General features: G+C 49.5%; 2 long non-coding RNA genes across 2 annotated transcripts in view; both read right to left on the reverse strand.

The window, feature by feature from the left end:
* LOC144382293 (uncharacterized) overlaps positions 1–19,152 on the reverse strand; it is a 74,086-nt gene that overhangs the window by 40,247 nt on the left and 14,687 nt on the right. The gene's annotated exons all lie outside the window — the stretch shown is intronic.
* Positions 10,113–12,880, reverse strand: LOC144380024 (uncharacterized). Its single transcript, XR_013443723.1, has 2 exons — positions 11,739–12,880; positions 10,113–10,764 (listed from the first exon to the last, which is right to left on the reverse strand). It is a non-coding gene; the product is annotated as an uncharacterized LOC144380024 (long non-coding RNA).

Below are 19,152 nucleotides of genomic sequence, written 5' to 3' on the forward strand. Positions count from 1 at the left end.
GGCGCCCCGGGGTAGTAATTTTTAATATGGTTTCTCCTTGATAATCTCTGGGAAGCCTCTGGAAATGCAGAAGCTCTCATCTTGCCTTTCTTTGAGAGAATACCCAGAGGGACCTGATGACTTGGTTTTTCATAGCCGCAATTTGAATGTCGAGATATGTGGGCCCACACTTCTGGCTTACTAGCTCTGCCTCCTACCCCATCTGTACTTAGAGATGTCATTCCCACCTTGATCCTACCTAGTGGGTGTTGTGAAAATAAAGAGAGCCTCTGTGAAAGCCTTTTAAATTGCAGTGAGAATGCCTTAAATTTCTTGAAATGTGGACCAGGCTGCCATGTACTGATGTGCAGGTTGTACATTGCCCAGCCCCATAGTAGGCTACACTGTGAACAATATATCCAAGTGTTGTGCAGTGCATAATGGGTACAAAGAGCAGGTCTGATTATAATAATTACATAATGTATAATAATCTTAAAGCCTGCTTTATTCATTAAGAACTTGGGAGAGTGGACGGCTGGTAACCGATCTGAGAAGCTGTTGTGAAAACAGATTGGGGAGACAGGTGAGGGTGTGGCCAACCAGAGAATGTATGTCTCATCTAAAGGATTCAAATGTACTACTTTTAAACACTATGGGCAAAGCTAAATCTGGCCAGCTTGTGACCTCGAGTCTAGGTAGTAAAGAGTGGCTAACATTTATTGAGTACTTCTTGAATGCCAGGCATAATGCTTGCATGCAGTTCTCACTTCTCCCCACAGTCTCACACAGGCAGTGTCCTCATTGTCTAGGTAAGGAAACAGCCCTGGGTTCAGTGGCTTGCCCAAAACTGTACTGTTAGGAAATGGTAAATGAACGTGTTGGAAAATAGGTCTGTGCAACATAGATAACAAAAGATGAGTGTTTACAATGTGAGTATAAGTTAATGTGAACCTAGAAGAAAACAGCTCAGTAGAGAAGTAGGCAAAGGTTATGAAGAAGTAGTTCACAGAAAAAGAAATGAATGGCCAATAAGCATTCAGAAGAAAATGTTCAGCCTCGTGTGTAAATCAGTACGTTAAATGAAAAACAAACAAACAAAAAACCCAGTTGTGGAATAGTATACTGTCTCCTGTTCATGCGAAAATATTCTTGTTTGTGTAAATGTATGTATGTAAGCCTCTAGAAATGAAACTGCACATTGAGCTGTCCCCAGGTAGTCACTGCAGGGTGTGGGGGCTTTCATGCTTGACTCCTGTAAAATACGAATCTCTCGAATGCAAAATGTATTTATCTACTTTTTAAAGATATCAAAACTTTTTAAAAAAGAAAATGATAGGTCCATTGTGGAGAAATGAAAAGAGTTGATAATGTTTCTAATACCAGATTATAATAGACCATTTTCTGCTTTAGGATTGTCCTAGAAGGAGCTCTAGGGCGCCTGGGTAGCTCAGTAGGTTAAGCAGCTCCCTTCAGCTCAGGTCATGATCCCAGGGTCCTGGGATCGAGTCCCACATTGGGCTCCTTGCTCAGCAGGGAGCCTGCTGCTCCCCCTGTTCATGCTCTCTCTCACTCTCTCTCTCTTGCCCTTTCTCTGACAAATCTGAAAAAAAAAAAAAAAAGATGACTTACTTCATTTCAGCAGTTACTGAGACTATTAAAAGGTACAGCAGGGCAGCTGGCCGGCTTGGTCGGTAGAGCATGCGACTCCTGATCTCGGGGTTGTGACAAGCCCCACACTGGGCTTAGAGATTACTTTAAAAAAACAAAAACGGGTGCCTGAGTGGCTCAGTTGGTTAAATGTCTGCCGTCAGCTCAGGTAATGATCTCAGGGTCCTGGGATTGAGCCCCATATCGCATCAGGCTCCCAGCTCAGTAGGGAGTCTGTTTCTTCCTCTCCCCTCTGCCCTTCCCCCCTGCTTTTGTGCACTCACTCTCTCTCTCAAATAAATAAAATATTTTATCTATTTTTAAAGATTTTTTATTTATTTGATAGAGAGAGACACAGAGAGAGAGGGAACACAAGCAGGGGGAGTGGGAGAGGGAGAAGCAGGCTTCCCGCTGAGCAGGGAGCCTGATGTGGGGCTCGATCCCAGGACCCTGGGATCATGACCTGAGCCGAAGGCAGACGCTTAATGACTGAGCCACCCAGGTGCCCCTCAAATAAATAAAATATTTTTTTTTTTTTTTTTTAAGATTTTATTTATTTATTTGAGACAGAGAGAATGAGAGAGAGAGAGCACATGAGGGGGGGGAGGGTCAGAGGGAGAAGCAGGCTCCCTGCCGAGCAGGGAGCCCGATGCGGGACTCGATCCAGGGACTCCAGGATCATGACCTGAGCCGAAGGCAGTTGCTTAACCAACTGAGCCACCCAGGCGCCCATAAATAAAATATTTTTAAAAAATAAAAACCATACCTTAAAGAGATGGTTGTGAGGATTAAATGAAATAATTGTAAAGTGTCTTGCCCAGTACCTGACCTCAAGTAAGTGCTCCACAAATGGTCTCAATATTATTAATAGACCCTAGAATTCCTTGAGGACAGGGACCTGTCTCTCTCGATCTCTTCAGAATATATCCTGTCTCCCATTCTCACCTGATGAGAGGCTCGGTAACCAGACTTTGGGCTGTCCCTGGCCAGCCTTGGCTCTGGAGTTGGTTTGGGGAATGGAAAAATCAGTTTGTGTCAAGCAAACCCAAACAAAAAAGAAAACACAGCCATAGGGATCAAAAACTTGCAAATGGATGCACATACAGTTGGCTAATGATTTTACTGGTGACTTCTTAACCAGCACAGTGGCAGGGACATTGTCCTATTCATGACTGTGTCCTTAGTGTCAGGAATGATGCCTGATACTTAACAGGTGCTCATTAAAAAGTGGAATTTAAAAATCACTATTGAATCCCTATTCTGTGCCAGGCACAGTCCTACTTGTATTACTTTCTGTTCCCTGCTCTGAAGAGGAGCTGGTGTAATTTCCATGTTGCCGACAAAAACAGAAGCTCAGATAAGTGTTTGGGTTTTTCCCTATGAACAGGTCATTTCATCAAAGGCAAAGTCAGAATTTGAACTCAGCTGAGTTTGCCTCTAGAGCCTATGCTGTTTCTACTATTCCATTTTGCTGGACAATAAATCAAGATTTGTGAATTTCAGACTTTGTGTAACCCTGAGAAGGCAAATCACTTACTTTTTCTGGACCCCAGTGCCCTACTATAAAGTTACCTTAGTTCTTTTCCAGCAATAAAATGATATTCTTAACACTTACTGCCCAGCTCATGATCTCCTTAGGAGCATTGGCCATAACCACTGAAAGGGTTAAATATTGGGACAGGATGAAGTGGAGATTTGCAGCTGAGATCTGGATATGACCATAATAGGATTGTGCATATGGGAGGAGGGGTGGGAGCTGGAAGCCAGGGAAGGGGTTTAAAGCAAACATAACAGGATGTCTGCATGACGGTGGGCAAATGGGCATTCTGTTCTCTTTCTGTATGAAATATTTCCTGATCTAAAAGAAAAAATTAAATGTATCATGGTGTTCACATGTATAGCACCTTAATGGGAGCATTAAAAGGATGATAATTGGGCCAATTCCCAGTGTGCTCTTCATGAGATCTGCAAGTTGTGTTCAGCTGGCCAGAATTCTTACAGAGCGCACATCAAGACATCTCTGATACTTCAAAAACCAATGTTCAAAAGAAAAAGTATCACAGTTCTATCCCATTTAGTTTTTCATTTACTGTAATGATTAAAGGCTTGTACCTATAATGGGTTATCTGAGAGAAGTAGTTGCAGGCAGCTTAAAATTTTCTCATGTCCTTTAAAAAATGTATTTTTAAAAAGGATTTATTCATTTAAGAGAGAGAGCATGGTGGGGAGGGGGAGAGGGAGAGAGAGTCTTAAGCAGCCTCTGCGCTGAGCATGGGGCTTGACACGGGGCTTGATCCCATGACCCTGAGATCACAACCTGAGCTGAAACCAAGAGTTGGATGCTTAACCAACTGCACCACCCAAGCACCCCTAAAAAAATATATATATATATATTTTTTAATAGTTGATATTTCTTTCTTTTTTTTTTTTAAAGATTTTATTTATTTATTTGAGAGAGAGAGAATGAGAGAGAGAGAGCACATGAGAGGGGGGAGGGTCAGAGGGAGGAGCAGACTCCCTGCAGAGCAGGGAGCCCGATGCGGGACTCGATCCCGGGACTCCAGGATCATGACCTGAGCCGAAGGCAGTCGCTTAACCAACTGAGCCACCCAGGCGCCCAATAGTTGATATTTCAAGCACAAAATGTAAGAATTTCAAACATCAAGTAAAGTTTTTGTCCATTTTAAATGCCCTAAAAAATAAATAGTATAGTTAAATTTTTCTTCATTTGAAGACCCCTTTATTTGCTTCCCAAAATATTTATACATAAAATTTGAATTTATCAATGAACCCTTTTTCTCAGACAATTAAACTAAAGAATATGTGTAATTTGTGCATGTTAAAACTTGACCTCACAAGTGTTTTAACTCCCTTAAGTGTCATTCTGCCTGCCCAGGGGGTCCTTGACAACCTCCTTTTGATAGAGACCCTGACTCACACTGCTTTAAGCACTGGGCACTTTTTTCCCTCTTACTCATTTTCAGTAGGTATCTTCCAAAACATATGACACATTTCCTGCTGAAATTGATCTAACAGCCAGGATCAGGTTGTTAGCCCAGAGGAGCGCACTTGGATTTTTTTCTTTCCAAAGATCCTATTTACTTGTCAGAGAGAGAACGAGCACAAGCAGGGGGAGCGGCAGGCAGAGGGAGAAGCAGGCTCCCCACCGAGCAGGGAGCCCGATGCAGGACTCCATCCCAGGACCCTGGGATCATGACCTGAGCCGAAGGCAGACGCTTAACTGTCTGAGCCACCCAAGCGTCCCCACATTTGAATTATTATTAGTGTGACACTCTTGCCCCTGCACTAAAGCAACCCAGACTACCTTTCTTTTTTTTAATAGCAGTAAAATTTACTGAGATAGAACTCCCACAACCATACAATTCACCCTTTTACAGTGTTCTGTTCAGTGGTTCTTAGTATATTCACAGACTTGCTCATCCAGCATCACTAATTCCAGAACATTTTCATCACCTCCAGAAGGAACCCTGCACCCCTCAGCTATCACCCTCCTCTTCTCCCATTCTTCCCAGCACCAAGCAACCACTAATCTACTTGCTATCTGTCGCTTTGCCTACTCTGAACATTTCATACAAAAAAAAGGGAATTCTATAATGTATGGTCCTTTGAGATGCTTCTTTCACTTAAACTGTTTTCAAGTTTTATCCATATGGTAGCATGTTTCAGTACTTTATTCCTTTCACTGCTGAATAATATTGCATCGTATGAATTTACCACATTCCTATTCATCATTGGATATTAGGGTTTTTTCTACTTTTTGGCTATTATGAGTAGTGCTGCTGTGAACATTCATGCCCAAGTTTTTGAATGAACATGTGTTTTCATTTCCCTAGGAGTGGAATTGCTGGGTCATATAGTAACTATGTTTAACCTTTTGAGAAACTATCAGCTTGTTTCCAAAGTGGCTGAATCATTTTACATTCCTACCAGCAAGCTCCACATGCTCCTCAGCACTTGTTATTATCTGACTTCTTAATTATACCTGTCCTATGTGTGTAAAGCAGTATCTCATTGTGGTTTTGATTTGCATTTCCTTGTTATTCTAATGTGTCTTCTCATTAGCTTTCCTATCTATAGCCTCCCAACCCAGGCTGTGGTCATCACATTTCATTATTGCCCAAGTGCTTGCCTTACTTAAAAGGCTTCCATTTCCCCTCTAAAAACTGCTTTTCATCTTCCATGGGGTGGGATCCCATATATCCTGACTCAGAGTTATGTCCAAAATAAGATTTCATGGCTTCTGAATGTGGCCCCTCCAATAAGTTAGATATGTGTTGGACGTTGTGATTGCTGACATAGCAGCTTTAAGACTCCTTCTGCTTAAAACCAAGATTTTTATTCTTAAAAAGGAAAAAGAAGGAGAAAGGAAGAAAGGGCGAGAAAGGAAGAAAAGAAAGAAGGCAAGAAGGCAGCTCTGCCTCCCACTAGTTGTGTGGCCTAGAACTTGGGGTGTCCCACCTCCTTGGGCCCTGCCTGGTGCCCCTTCACTCCTCGGCACCTTTGCGTGCGCTTTTCCTTCTTCTTGCAATGACCCCACCACCACCACCACCACCACCTCACTTGTCTGCCTAGCAAGTTCTTATTCTTTTACTTAACTTTACTAAAGAATTTTTCAAAGGTAGGCAAAAAACAGATAGTATAATGAACCCAAATCCACAGTTACCAACTTGTAATCAATCTTGCTACATCTGCACTTGCCCTCCACTCCCCACTCCCCTCAAACTGGATCCATTTGAGGTAAATACCAGATAGCAGACAGTATTTGTCTGTTTTTTGTTTTTTTTTTAATTTCTGGTCAAATGCTCCTTTTTTTTTTTTAAATTAAAATGACATTCACATAATAAAATTAACCAAAATTTTATTTTTTTATTTATTTATTTTTTTTAAAGATTTTATTTATTTATTTGAGAGAGAGAGAGCACATGAGAGGGGGGAGGGTCAGAGGGAGAAGCAGACTCCCTGCTGAGCAGGGAGCCCGATGCGGGACTCGATCCTGGGACTCCAGGATCATGACCTGAGCCGAAGGCAGCTGCTTAACCAACTGAGCCACCCAGGTGCCCCAACCAAAATTTTAAAGTGAACAGTGACATTTAGTACACTTGCAATATTGTGGAACAACTGTCTATCTGGTCTTGAAAAGTTTCACCACCCCAAAAAGAAACCCCATAGCCATTCAGCAGTTGCTCCCCCTTCCCCCTCCCTCCCTCCCCTAATCACCATTTTGGATTCTGTCTCTGTGGATTTAACCTATTCTGGATGTTTCATTTAAATAGAATCATCAAAGTGATAATTAAAGGATTGGGGTGGGGGGGATGAAATGGAATTGTCCCGTATGTGACATTTTTGTGTCTGGCTACTTTGACTTAGCATAATGTTTAAAAAGTTCATTCATGTTGTGGCATCACTTCATTCCTTTTTATGTCTGAATAATATTCTGTTGTATGAACAGACCACATTTTGTGGAGCAATTCATCAGTCAGTGGCCACTTGGGTTGTTTCCACCTTTTGGCTGTTCCGAATCAGCTGCTCTAAACGTGTGTACGTGGACTTGTTTGAGTATCTGTTCTCAGTTCTTTGGGGGTGTCACCTGGGAGTGGAATTGCTGGGTCATATGGTAATTCAGCGTGTCATTTCTGAAGGCTTAAGCTGCCACTCCTCTGTGAAGCTTGTCCTGACTTCGCCTCATACACTAAGATGTCCCTGCCTTTTGCTGCTGTCTGGGTTAGAGCACCCACCTCCCTGATGGTGTTCATTGGTTTATGTGTGGTTTTACCATATTACATCCCTTCCTCTGGTGACTGAGTCTGCTTTCAGGAAACACTCTCCCCCATTCTCGCTCCCCCTGGTTAAAGTCGAACCAACCCCATATGACCCCTGGCTCAAGGGATGGACAAGTAATCTAGTCAGGCCAGTGAGAGTCAGTCCTGAGACTCTTGTGGCCTGCGCTGGGAAAGAAGGACTCGACGCCTAGGTTTGCTATCTACGAGAGTCCCGTGTGCCCAGAGCTGTCCCAGCCTCAGCCTGCCTAAGCATGAACTCAAGAGGGACGGAGGCAAAGCTAAGACATGGAGACAAGAGATAGGTTCCTCATGAAACCAGTCTGACTCCTGGATGCAGCCATGCTTAAAGCCATTTCATCTTCTGAAACTCACGATGGCATGAGCCACTAAATTTCCTTTACTGCTAAAATTCTTTGAGTTGGGTTTTGTTACTTACACCCAGGAGACACGTGATGGTTGACCCCTAAGGAATTGTCTGCCAATACCCTTATGGAACCACACCTTCCCTAGCTTCAGCCATGCTGTCTGCATGAACGTGACCATTATTCTCAGTCTGGGACTGGCAGGCTTGGGACCCAAGAGAGGGTCAGTCCTAGTTTTTGGGTCATAGGAGCAGGTAAGTGTGAAGTTCGTAAGGGAGAGCTGTTGGCAGGGAGACCCCGCGTCAACAAGGAGAGGGGAGACAACACAGAGCACAGCACCAAGGGCACTGGCCCCAGCTGCTCCCACACTCAGCACACTCTATCCTTGCCGTGGATTAACATGTAAGATATGCCAGCATGATTCAAACTAATCCCCCCCTCCTTTGGGCCTGATCTAACCATCTATTCATGTGTCTCCCATAAACTCCTTAAGACGCAAACCACTTCTTATTCACTTCTGTGCCCTTCACTCCAGCCCGGCACTCTGACAGGACCCCTACGTGGACACACAGCTGACTTTGTCCAGTGCTTATCCATTCTAGGAGCTAAGTTATTATGTGAATCATCTTTTTTAATCCTCCCAGTATTCCTATTAGATGCAAGTAGATAGAACCCTGTGAAATTTCCAGTACTCAATAACTGTGTTTGGCTCAACAAAACTCAGCAATTTCATGTGGCCCAATCAATATATATGGTATCTTGCTAAGGAAGCCAGGGAGACTTGGGGTCTTGCCCAAGGTAAGCCAGGTAGAAAATGGTGGCACTGATGGGCAAGGTGAGGCCTTGATTTTTAGATGGCATGAGTGAGTGAGAAGAAGAGAAAGCCACAAAACAGAGCCCCAGTCCCTGCCTGTCTGCCCTCTGCTCAGTGGGCAGCTGAGAGCAGAGGGGGCCAAGGGCCCCAAGGTTCAACGAACACACCAGGGTCGAGCAGAGTTGCTTCAGGTTCACCATGGGGCCCATCCCACTACTTTCCACAGGGCTCAGCCCAGACTGGCCACAGCTGGGCGACAGCACCTCTGCCACCCCTGGGAACCCGGCATGTGTACCCAGAACAGCAGAGCACACTCGGGGCATGGTTCATCCTGCAAAGACTGATGGTCAGCAGAGAGAACAGGAATGGGGCCTCTGGGGAGAAGTCTCTGTGAAGGCACCCAGTGCGGGCAGAGCAGGCAACCTGCCTTCTGCCCAAGTTTGACTCCCCGTGACCTCAGGCAGATTGTTCCCCTCTCATTGCCTCTCTAACTCAGCTGGAAAATGGAGGTAATAATACACCAGTCTCATCAGGTTATGAGGGTTTCATGAATTAATCCATCCAAGTCCCTAGAAGAGCATCTGACACATAGTACAGGCTCAATGAATGTGAACTAGTGTTGCTATTATTTGGAAGCCCTGCTCCCATGTGCATCCTTTGCCCCAGCCATGATAGAATGTTGCCACTTGCTGTCCCCTCCACACCTTTGCACGTGTTATTCTGCTTCTCCATCCCTCTGTCCACTTGGGAAATTTCTATTCTTCCTTCGAAGAGCACCTCTTCTCAGAAGACTTCCTTGACCAGCCCTTTTCCCCCTGCCACGTCCCCCAGACAGACCAGCAAACTGGTCTGCACTTCCTTTTCTGAGTATCCATGCTAGGACCAGCTAGGCTGGGCCTTTGCAACAACTACACAGTGAGTGTGGTTGTGTATTTGCACATCTGTCAGCCCCCCACCCCAGACTATGAGGGGAACACAGGGAGGGGCTGGGTTCCTCTCCTCAGGAACCCCACCACACCTCAATGGGTAGGTGATGGCTGGGGCCCTGGGAGCCTTCGACACATATCCCATGAGGGCACTTTAGGATGCTCCCAGCTTTGGAAAGGGAGGTATCTAGTATGAAATGGTCAGTGATTGAACCAGAAATCTCCCAGTTACGGCACAAATACCAGAGGAACTTGAGTCTGGAGGGAGGCTGGGATGCCATGGGTTCCCACACTTCAGACCCAGCTCCCTGGTGCCACCCATCAGAGAGCCACAAACTAAGTTACAGGTGGGCCCCCCCAAAGGAATTTGGAAACCCCGTGCGCCTTCCCACACAATTTTAAATTGACATCTACAATATTTTAAAGTTTAATCAGATGTAAAGAATGTACTTTTCAGGATATTTTAAATATTGACATTGTGTTTCATCACTATTGGTAATACTTCCAGTGAATCCAAAGAATGTAGTGATTGGATACCCACCATCACCCACATAAAAAAGTACACGAATAAGCTCTTTATTAATGCAGTTTTACTTCATTGTTTATTTATTATTATCTTTTTTAAAGTAATTTCTACACTCAATGTAGGGCTCAAACTCACAACCCCAAGATCAAGAGTGGTGTATTCTTCTGACTGAGCCAGCCAGGCTTCCCTTACCTCATTATTTTTGAATATGTTGAGTATTAATGAATATTTTGAAACTTGAATTCAATTCCACAGTCCCCACAAAGTTTCAGCCTAGGGTAATATATTCTTGTGCCTGGTCACATGCTCCTCCTTCTCTGTAGCGAAAACTATGGATGTAAAGTAAAGTTTCAAAAATTTAAAATTTTCTGTGACTATAAGTCACTTAAGTGTTTAAAAACTGTTATTCCAGAAAGTTCATTCAAACATTCATTACAAATGTTATTAGATGGAGAGGGTGGGGAAATGGAGGCATGCGCAAGAGAAAAAGGGAGCAAAGGAATAAATCCGAACAAAAGAGAAAACAAAAACAAGGGCGCCTGGGTGGCTCAGTTGGTTGCACGACTGCATTTGGCTCAGGTCATGATCCTGGAGTCCCGGGATCGAGTCCCACATCGGGCTCCCTGCTCGGTGGGGAGTCTGCTTCTCCCTCTGACCCTCATGCTCTCTTTCTCTTCATTCTCTCTCTCTCAAATAAATAAATAAAAATCTTTAAAAACAAAAACAAATGTTATTAGAATGCAACTGATCAAAACAATATAAATATATTACAATATTGATACTTATTAAACAAAATGTTATTTGAATGCATTTTTAATGAGTTGATTAAATTTCCCTAGTTTTGTGTACCAGTGGTTAAATATTCCTTATATCTATGATGAGACAGTGTTCAGCTTCATCTCTTCCTAGTTCTCATTTTTAAAGATATAAGCACTCAGAGGTCTTGTCACATAAATAGGCAACAGAAAAGAAAGGGAGTAGTATTGGAGCAATGTAACTCTAAAATTACTTTAACTTCCTTTTGAGTTTTATGCCAAATCAATAGTAATCCATCATCAGGAGGATTGGGCCCTCCTGCAATTTTGTTGCAGGCAAAACATGGGAACTACTGGACTGGCAAAAGGATTTCTCTCCAAATCTCTGGAACCCTTTAGAGCCCTTTTTCTGCTCCAGACCCAGAGCAGGACTTCCAACTGGCCTTTTGTTGGCCTCAGGTTGGGGGCATTTGCCTTTCTTTCCCAAAACAAGCAGCTACTTTTTCAAAGAATCAGTGCCCCATTTGAAGACTGTGGTGGGTGAGGATGAGGGACCCCTTGACCAAGGGCCTGGGGAAACGGGTGGGGCCAAGAAGGATGAAAGAAAGTTTCCATCTCAGGATGCAAATGCATTTTTTGCCCCCTCCAGCCTCTTGCCCAGAACTTGGCACTGTCAGTGGAGAGGACCTCAGACCTGCCCAGGGTCATTCAGTTAAGAACGGTGATTACTTCAGCCCAGGAAAGCTTAGTGAATAAATTTCAATTAATTAGAATAAAAGCTAACAACTAAATGTCCTGGAGTGAATCCTGGGGTGGGGGGCTGGTTGGGGAAGGGGAGCATGCTATAAAAGACCTCCTTGGGACAACTGGCAATATGTGAATAAGGTTTTGCAGGTTAAACAATAGTATTGCATCATGATCAAATCACCTGATCTTGAAAATTCTGCTGTGGTTGTGTACGAATGCCCTTGTTCTTGGTTAAGTACCCACTGAAGGGTTTAGGGTTCAAGGGAGTCACGTCTGCAACTTACTCTCCGGTGCTTGAAGGGGGTCTTGAATACGCAGAAAATAGTTAAGAATGCTAAAACTTGGTGAATCAGGGTTATGAAGGGGGTCCAAGTATTCTCTATACTATTCTCCACTTTTCTGTAACTGAAACGATTTCAAAACAGACGCGGCAAGCCTGGTCTCTGTCGCCCCCTAGTGGTTGGCATGAGGAAGCGCACCCTTCGTGTCGGAAACCTTTAAACTCCCCGCCTCGGGCTGCGGGTCCCAACCTCCCAGGGTCCAGCCACCCGTCCCGCAACAGCCTCCCGCCTAGGGCGTCCCCGGCAATGCCGGTTTGATTTCCCTGCTTGCTTAAATCCGTCTGTCTCTGTGAACAGCTGCAGGCATATTTCTGGTGCGAAATAATATGAAGTCACATTAATCTTGGTTTGAAAGAAGTCGGAATTTCAGAGCTTCCAACCCAGATCACATGCTTTCTACAACTTAGGAAACAGGCCCGGAGAGGGCAAGAGATAGAGCGTGGCTAGAACCAAAGTCTTCCTGCCTCCTTTTCTCAGCAAGCAGGGGGTCCAAGCCCCACCGTCCACTCACTAGATTTGACCCTCAAAGCTGGCCACGCCCCTAAAGTCTGGGCTCCCAGGAGGCGCCGTCTGACCTCGCCTCCCACTCCCGACGCGCCTGGGCCCTCTGGCCTCAAACCCACCCGGCACCTTCTCTCGCCTTACGGCCTTTGCAGCCGCGGCGCTGCGCTCCGCCCCGACTTTCCCGAACTCAGGTGCCCTTCCGCACGAGTCTCCCCAGGTGTGCATTCATCCATTTGTCGTTGACCTGTGCCTGCGCACCCCTCTTCCTCCGCTGGAATGGGGATTCCTGTGGACAGGACCCTGTCCGTCTGGTTTCCCGGTGTGTCCACCCTCCTGGCACAGAGCGGGAACTTTGGCGAGGGCAGGAATGTTTGTCCCTGGTTCCTTTTCCCCCCGCCCCGGCCTTGCCCCCAGGTGACCGTCCGCAAGGGAGTGTCCCTTCCCGGAGCGTCTGTGGTTTCTGAGGAGCTCAAGGCCAGGAAGAGGTAAATGGGTGCAGGCGGGGGGCGGGCCGCTAGTGGGGGCCCCGCCCTCGGGGGGGGCAGCGTGCCGCAGGAACCGTGCGCCGCTCTAGCCGCGGAGGGGCGCAGTGGGGCTTGGGACCACTGGCCTGGGTCCCCTCCCAGGCGAGGACGGTCGGCGCGGGCTGGAGGAGTCCTCGCCGCGCCAACCAGACACCCCTTCCCCAGCCCGCTTCCTGGCCGCGCCCACCGGCCCGACCCCGGCTCGCGCCGAAGGTCCCACCCCGGGGACAATGGCAGGGGCGGAGCTGGAGCGGACGTGCGGACAATGGACCCCCGCCCACCCTGGCCGGTCCGCATCCGGCTTTTCTCGGCCTGGGAGGGCGAGCGGGACGCGGAGGTGGCGCTGCTTCAAGGCCGCCACACACCCGGGCTCGGTCGGGCCGCGAGCCAGAGCCCCCGAGCGCTCCGCAACACACACACCCCGGGACCCTCCCCCTCCCGCCGACACACACCCCGGGACCCTCCCCCTCCCGCCGACACACACCCCGGGACCCTCCCCCTCCCGCCGACACACACCCCGGGACCCTCCCCCTCCCGCCGACACACACCCCGGGACCCTCCCCCTCCCGCCGACACACACCCCGGGACCCTCCCCCTCCCGCCGACACACACCCCGGGACCCTCCCCCTCCCGCCGACACACACCCCGGGGCCCTCCCCCTCCCGCCGACACACACCCCGGGGCCCTCCCCCTCCCGCCGACACTCACCCCGGATCCCTCCGCCTCCCGCCGACACACACCCCGGGACCCTCCCCCTCCCCCCGACACACACCCCGGGACCCTCCCCCTCCCCCCGACACACACCCCGGGACCCTCCCCCTCCCCCCGACACACACCCTGGGACCCTCCCACGGCGGCCGTCCTGGAGGCCCGGGGTCCACCCCCGACCCAACCCCGCCCCCAGCACTGCCCACCTGGAGGCCTGGGGAGGGCAGCGGTGGTTTTCAACACCCCTCCCCTTTTTTAAATTAAGGTAAAATTTACATAGAGGGAAATGGACTGATCTCAAATGTGAAGTTTGATGAATTTTACAAGTGTATATATCCTGTAACCAACTCTCAGAACAGGATAGAACATTCTCAGCTTCCCAGAAAATTCCCTGGTGCCCCTTCCCAGTCCCTGACCCCAAACCCAGCCCCTGGTACTTTTTTTTTTTTTTTTTTGGTCTCTACAGCTCTGCTTTCTCTAAAATGTCCTATAATTGGAATCATACATTGTGGAGACTTGAAACTGACTTTGAGATTCATCCCATGTTTTTGTGTCCATCAATAGGAGGGTTCTTTTTATTCCACTGTACGGCTGTATTTCCATTCGTTTATCTGTTCGCTGGTTATGGGCCATCTGGATTGCTTCCAGTTTAGGGCAACTATTAATAGAGCTGCTATAAACATTTGTGTACAGGTTTTTGTGTGGATGTGTGTTTTCATACTTCTGATACCTAGGACTGCTAGGTTGCCTAAGTCTACGAGGACTTTTTAATAAACTACTATGTGGGTTTTTAGAGGGCCTGCCCCATTTCACACACACACACACTTCAGCCATGTGGGAGAGTCCCCATCGTTCCACATCCTTGTCATCTCTTGGTGTTGTCAGTTGTAAATTTCAGCCCCTCCGGTGGGTGTAATTGTCTCAAGAGAGTGTTTATCAACTAAACAAATGAGCAAACACCTAGAGCACCCTTCACCTTTAGCAAGTGAAAGAAGTCCTAATGGTTTCCCAGCCTTCCCCTGCCTTCCAAGTAGTGTTTAGGGGCAGGCATGGGTCCTGGGGCCAGGGTCAGCCCATATGCAGATCCTGGTGGACTGATGCCTGTCCCCATCAGTCCCCGAACTTCCTGTGCTTGAGTCCTTCCCAGGCTCCCAGCCCTTGGCGAAGGAGCTGGCCCTGAGCCCCCAGGTCAAAAGTGAGGGGGCTGGGGTTCAACCTGAGTCCTACCTGCTTGGCCATCCAGCCTCCCTTCCAGACAAAGAGCCTGTCTTTGTCCACTCAGGCTGCTATAACAGGATACCAGGGGCTGAGTGGCTTGTAAACAACAGACATTTATTTCTCACAGTTCTGGAGGCTGGGAAATCCAAGAACAAGGCACCAGCAGATTTGGTGTTTGGTGGGAGAGGCTGCTTCCTGGCTCATCCGTGGCTGCCTTCTCAATGTGCCTTCACGTGGTGGAAGGGACAAGGGAGTTTTCGGGTGCCTGTTTTTATAAGGGTACTAATCCTATTCATGAGTGCTCCACCTCCATGACCTAATCACCTCTCAAAGGCCCCATCTCCTACATCACACTGGGAGTTACGATTTGACATATGAATTTGCAGGGGACACATTCAGTCTACAGCCCAGCCTCTGGAAGTATCACTGATGGACAGATGGGGAGAGAGGCGAGTGAATGCAGGTGCTGGGTTTGGAAGCCGAGGGTGTGGGAGGCAGCAGCCGAGGCACCTGGCAGTAGGTAGGCCTCATGGCTGGACCCCTGAGGACCATCCCCTGAATCCACCCCGCATCCAGAGGCCCGGCTCTGCCTCTGAAGCTCCTCATGACCTGAGCTTTGGAAGATGGGGCAGTGTTGCTAGGAGAGGCCTGCTTGCCTTCAACAGATCTTTCTGGCACACCTACTGTGTGCGGGGCACTGTATGGCCCAGGGCACACAAGTCCTGCTGTGGTGAGAGTCACAGTCTAGCAGGAAGGATGGATGACAACCCCAGGGAGCCCTCCAGCTGGGGAGGGCCTCTTCGAAGGGCAGTGTTTGAGCAGGGACTCGAGTGATAAGAAGGGGGCAGCCCCGGGGAGGTCTGGAGGAAGGGCGTCCGGGCAGAGGGAACAGCAAAGGCTAAGGCCTGGAGGTGGGAACATGCTTAGGGCACACAAACACCAGTGAGCAGGCCAGTGTTGCTGGAGCAGAGAGCAAAGGAGAGAGCAGAAGGGGCTGAAATTCGTGAGGTTGAGGGGGTCAGCCAGTGTTTTAGTCCGCTCCAGCTGCCCTAACAGAGTACCACGGCTTTAACCACGGACATTACTCTTCTCACAGTTCTGGAGGCCGGAAGTCCAAATGCCAGGTGTTAGCACGTTTGGTTTCTTCGGCGGCCTCTCTCCTTGGCCTGCAGATGGCCACCTTCTCACTGTGTCCTCACACAGTCTTTCCTGTGTGTTCCTGTCTGTATCCTAATCTCTTCTTCTAAGGACACTAGTCCTGTTCGATTAGCCCAACTACGGTCCTACTCTGAGGTACTGGGGGTTAGGACTTCAACATATGAATTTGGGGGGGCATAATTGAGCGCATAACACATGGCTTTTGCTCCCAGGGAAGTGGGGGCCTGGGTGAGCCATGTTGAGCCAGAACAGACAAGATCTGATTTGCATGTTAATAGGATCCCTCTGGTGCCAAGGGGGGGTGCGAAGACTAGACTCTAGGGGAGAAGGGGGACACCAGTGAGGAAGTTAGGGCAGTGGTCCAGGCTGGGCGCTGGTGGCCGGGCCTCGGTGGTAGGGCAGGTGGGACGCAGGGGTCAGACACTTGCTGTGTTTCGGAGGTGGAGCCCGCAGGTGTCTCGAAGGATAGATTGGGGGGGGGGTGGAAGAGGAGTGGAGGGGGACTGGGGTCGGGGCCTTGAGCCCCTGGCGGGGAGGGGGGAGACCCCAGCTCCTTCAGGCGTGATTGCTTATCCACTGTGTGCCTACTGTGTGCATCTCAGCCCCTGCGGGTGAGGAAGGCAAAGCCTGGAGGCAAGAACCAGGCCACATGGCATGCTGACTTGGCCCTTCTGCTCCTCTGGCCCTTCCTCCTTCCTCCTGGCAACACAGCCTGAGCCCCCACTTGGACAAACATCTTGCGGCCATTTCCGCCTCGCCTGCCCGGAGCCCCAGCCTGGCCTGAACAAACACTCGGGACCTGTGCTTCCGGCTTCAGCTCTGGGAAAAGCCCAACCAGGGGCTGTTGAGGTCAACCCTGGAGAGAAGTGGGAAGGAGGAGGCACCCAGCCCCTGCACGGAGGTTTGTCCGGCCTGCCCTGGGGGCCCCCCCTGCCTCTTCTGGAGCCACCAGAACAGTGCTTGGGTTGCAGGGTCCCCATCTGTCAAACGGGCCTAAGTACACCCACCTCAGAGGGCGCTAGGGGATGGGAAGCACTGAGCCCAGCCCTGGGGAGGGTGCGCTGCCCACAGGGCCATGAGAGGGTAAGGGATCTAGGGGATCCCCGGGGCCGTAGGGCAGGGGAGGGGGGCAGATTACACCTTCCCTCCTGTGGCCTCCCCATTCTTGTTCCCATTTTCTGAAATGCCCCATGGTGTGCACCTCTAGGCCTGTTCTGTCCTTTCAGAGCCTCCTGGAGTCCCTGTCCGAGACTGGGAACCAGGCTGGGGTTGGGGCCGGGGTGGACATTCTCGGCAACGTAAAATATATGACAATGGTTGGCTGTGAGAAGTGAGCTCCCCTTCCCCAGGAGCATGAGCAGAGGCAGCAGGATATGTGGGAGGCAGTCTTGCCACGATTCCTCCTCAACTGCTTCTAGAGCGCCGTGGACTGTGGCGCGAAGTGGACAAGCTAGCAGGTTCTGGGATCAGAAAGACCCAGGTGCAAAGGCCAGCTCTGCAGCATGACCAGTGCCTCAGTTTACTGAATGTGGAGGGGGGCTGCTTGGGGGCCGCTGTGGTCCGCGCCCTGAGGGGCACGCGGGGACTCCCCACTCCATGGCAAAGGGGGACGGGGTCTCCTTTCTCCACCTCATGGGGTGGGGGGGGCGCTCCGGGAGGACCCACCATTCAACACCCCCTAGTTGAAAGCTTTCCCAGATAAGGTCTCCCCAGCTGGGGTTTGATTTTGGTTTTGTTTTTGTTTTTCAGGCAGGATCTGGAAGCGGAAACAATGGAACTAATGTGTTGGTTTTCTTTTTTTTTTTTTTTTCTTCCTTTGGAGCAGTTTCTCCTCATCTGCGAGCTGTGGGATTAGATTCCTACCTCGCCTTCCGGTCTTTGGAGGAGCCACCAGGAGAGGATGGGTGTGGGTGGAGGAGGTCAGAGAGGGGAGGGGAAGGAGGAGGTTTGGCAGGGCAAGGAGTAGGGAAAGATGGGATGTGCTTCTTCCTGCCTCTGGATCTTTGCCCACTGTCCCTACCTCAATGCCTGTCCAGGTTGGTAGCCCCTATGTTTCATTGAGATCAGACATCCTCCTCCAGGAAGCCCTCCCTGACCTCCCCCACCAGGGCTAAAGTGGTGTCAGCACCTTCTTGCTGTCATTAACCTAATTCCCTCTTACACTGTAGGCTGCTCATATTGATTTACAGACCTCTCCTCCACAGGAGACTCTTAGCTCAGCACAGGGCCTAAAGATGGCCCTCGGGGGATACAGGGAAAGGGGGGCCCAGTCCCTACCCTGTGGTCCTCACTGTCTGCTCAGGCATTTTGGTCTGGGAGGGGGAAGGCGGTAGGGGAGAAAGGAGAGGGAGAGTCAGACTCAAATGGGAGGGTCGGGGGGGGTGCAGGCACAGAGGGGATGTGGATGGGGACAGTGCAAGGGCTGGACTTTGGGTGTGGAAATTTCGTGCTGTGACTTTGGGCACTGAGATCTCCCCGAGCCTTAGTTTCCTTCTCTGTAAAATGGGGATAACAGCACCACCTGGTGGGGCTAACTTGACTGGTACCAGCCTAAGGCAGTGGGGGCGTGCTGCAGGTGCTTTAACCAGCTTGGCGAGGGCAGGAGCTGGGGTTGGTGCCCAGGTGGTAGGGTCTTTGGCGGGAGGATCTGGGGCCTGAAGGTGAAAGCAGAGCCCCAGACAGATAAATCACAGTGGACCACTCAGCTCCTGGTGCTAAGAATAACGTGACCACCCCCTCCTGCCTTCTCCCAGCATCCTCCAAGAGAGGGGCAAGGGTCCTGCAAATAGAAGTGAATTATGGGCAGGGGGGGCACTCAAACCTGCTGTAAATCATGCCGGGACGGCAGCATTTACGAGCCTCTTCTCAGGCTCCTCACTTAACCTCTTGGCCTCTCCCCAGTCACGCGGGGGGTAGCACTGGGTGGACACGAGGGGGTCCAGAGGGTTGGGGCTCCAGCTTGGGCTTCCTGTGTCTAAGAGCCACTGGTGGCCTTGAGGTCTGGTGAGGAGAGAAGGACTGGAATAGGGGGATAGGAGGCAGAGGGAGGTAGCTCCTGGAAAAACACCTGCACCTTTCCAGCTGGATCATCGATGGGGGCTTGTCTGTGGACACTAACTCCCAGATGCTGGGCCCCAACGCG

This window comes from Halichoerus grypus, chromosome 1 (assembly GCF_964656455.1).
Source record: "Halichoerus grypus chromosome 1, mHalGry1.hap1.1, whole genome shotgun sequence".
NCBI lineage: Eukaryota > Metazoa > Chordata > Mammalia > Carnivora > Phocidae > Halichoerus > Halichoerus grypus.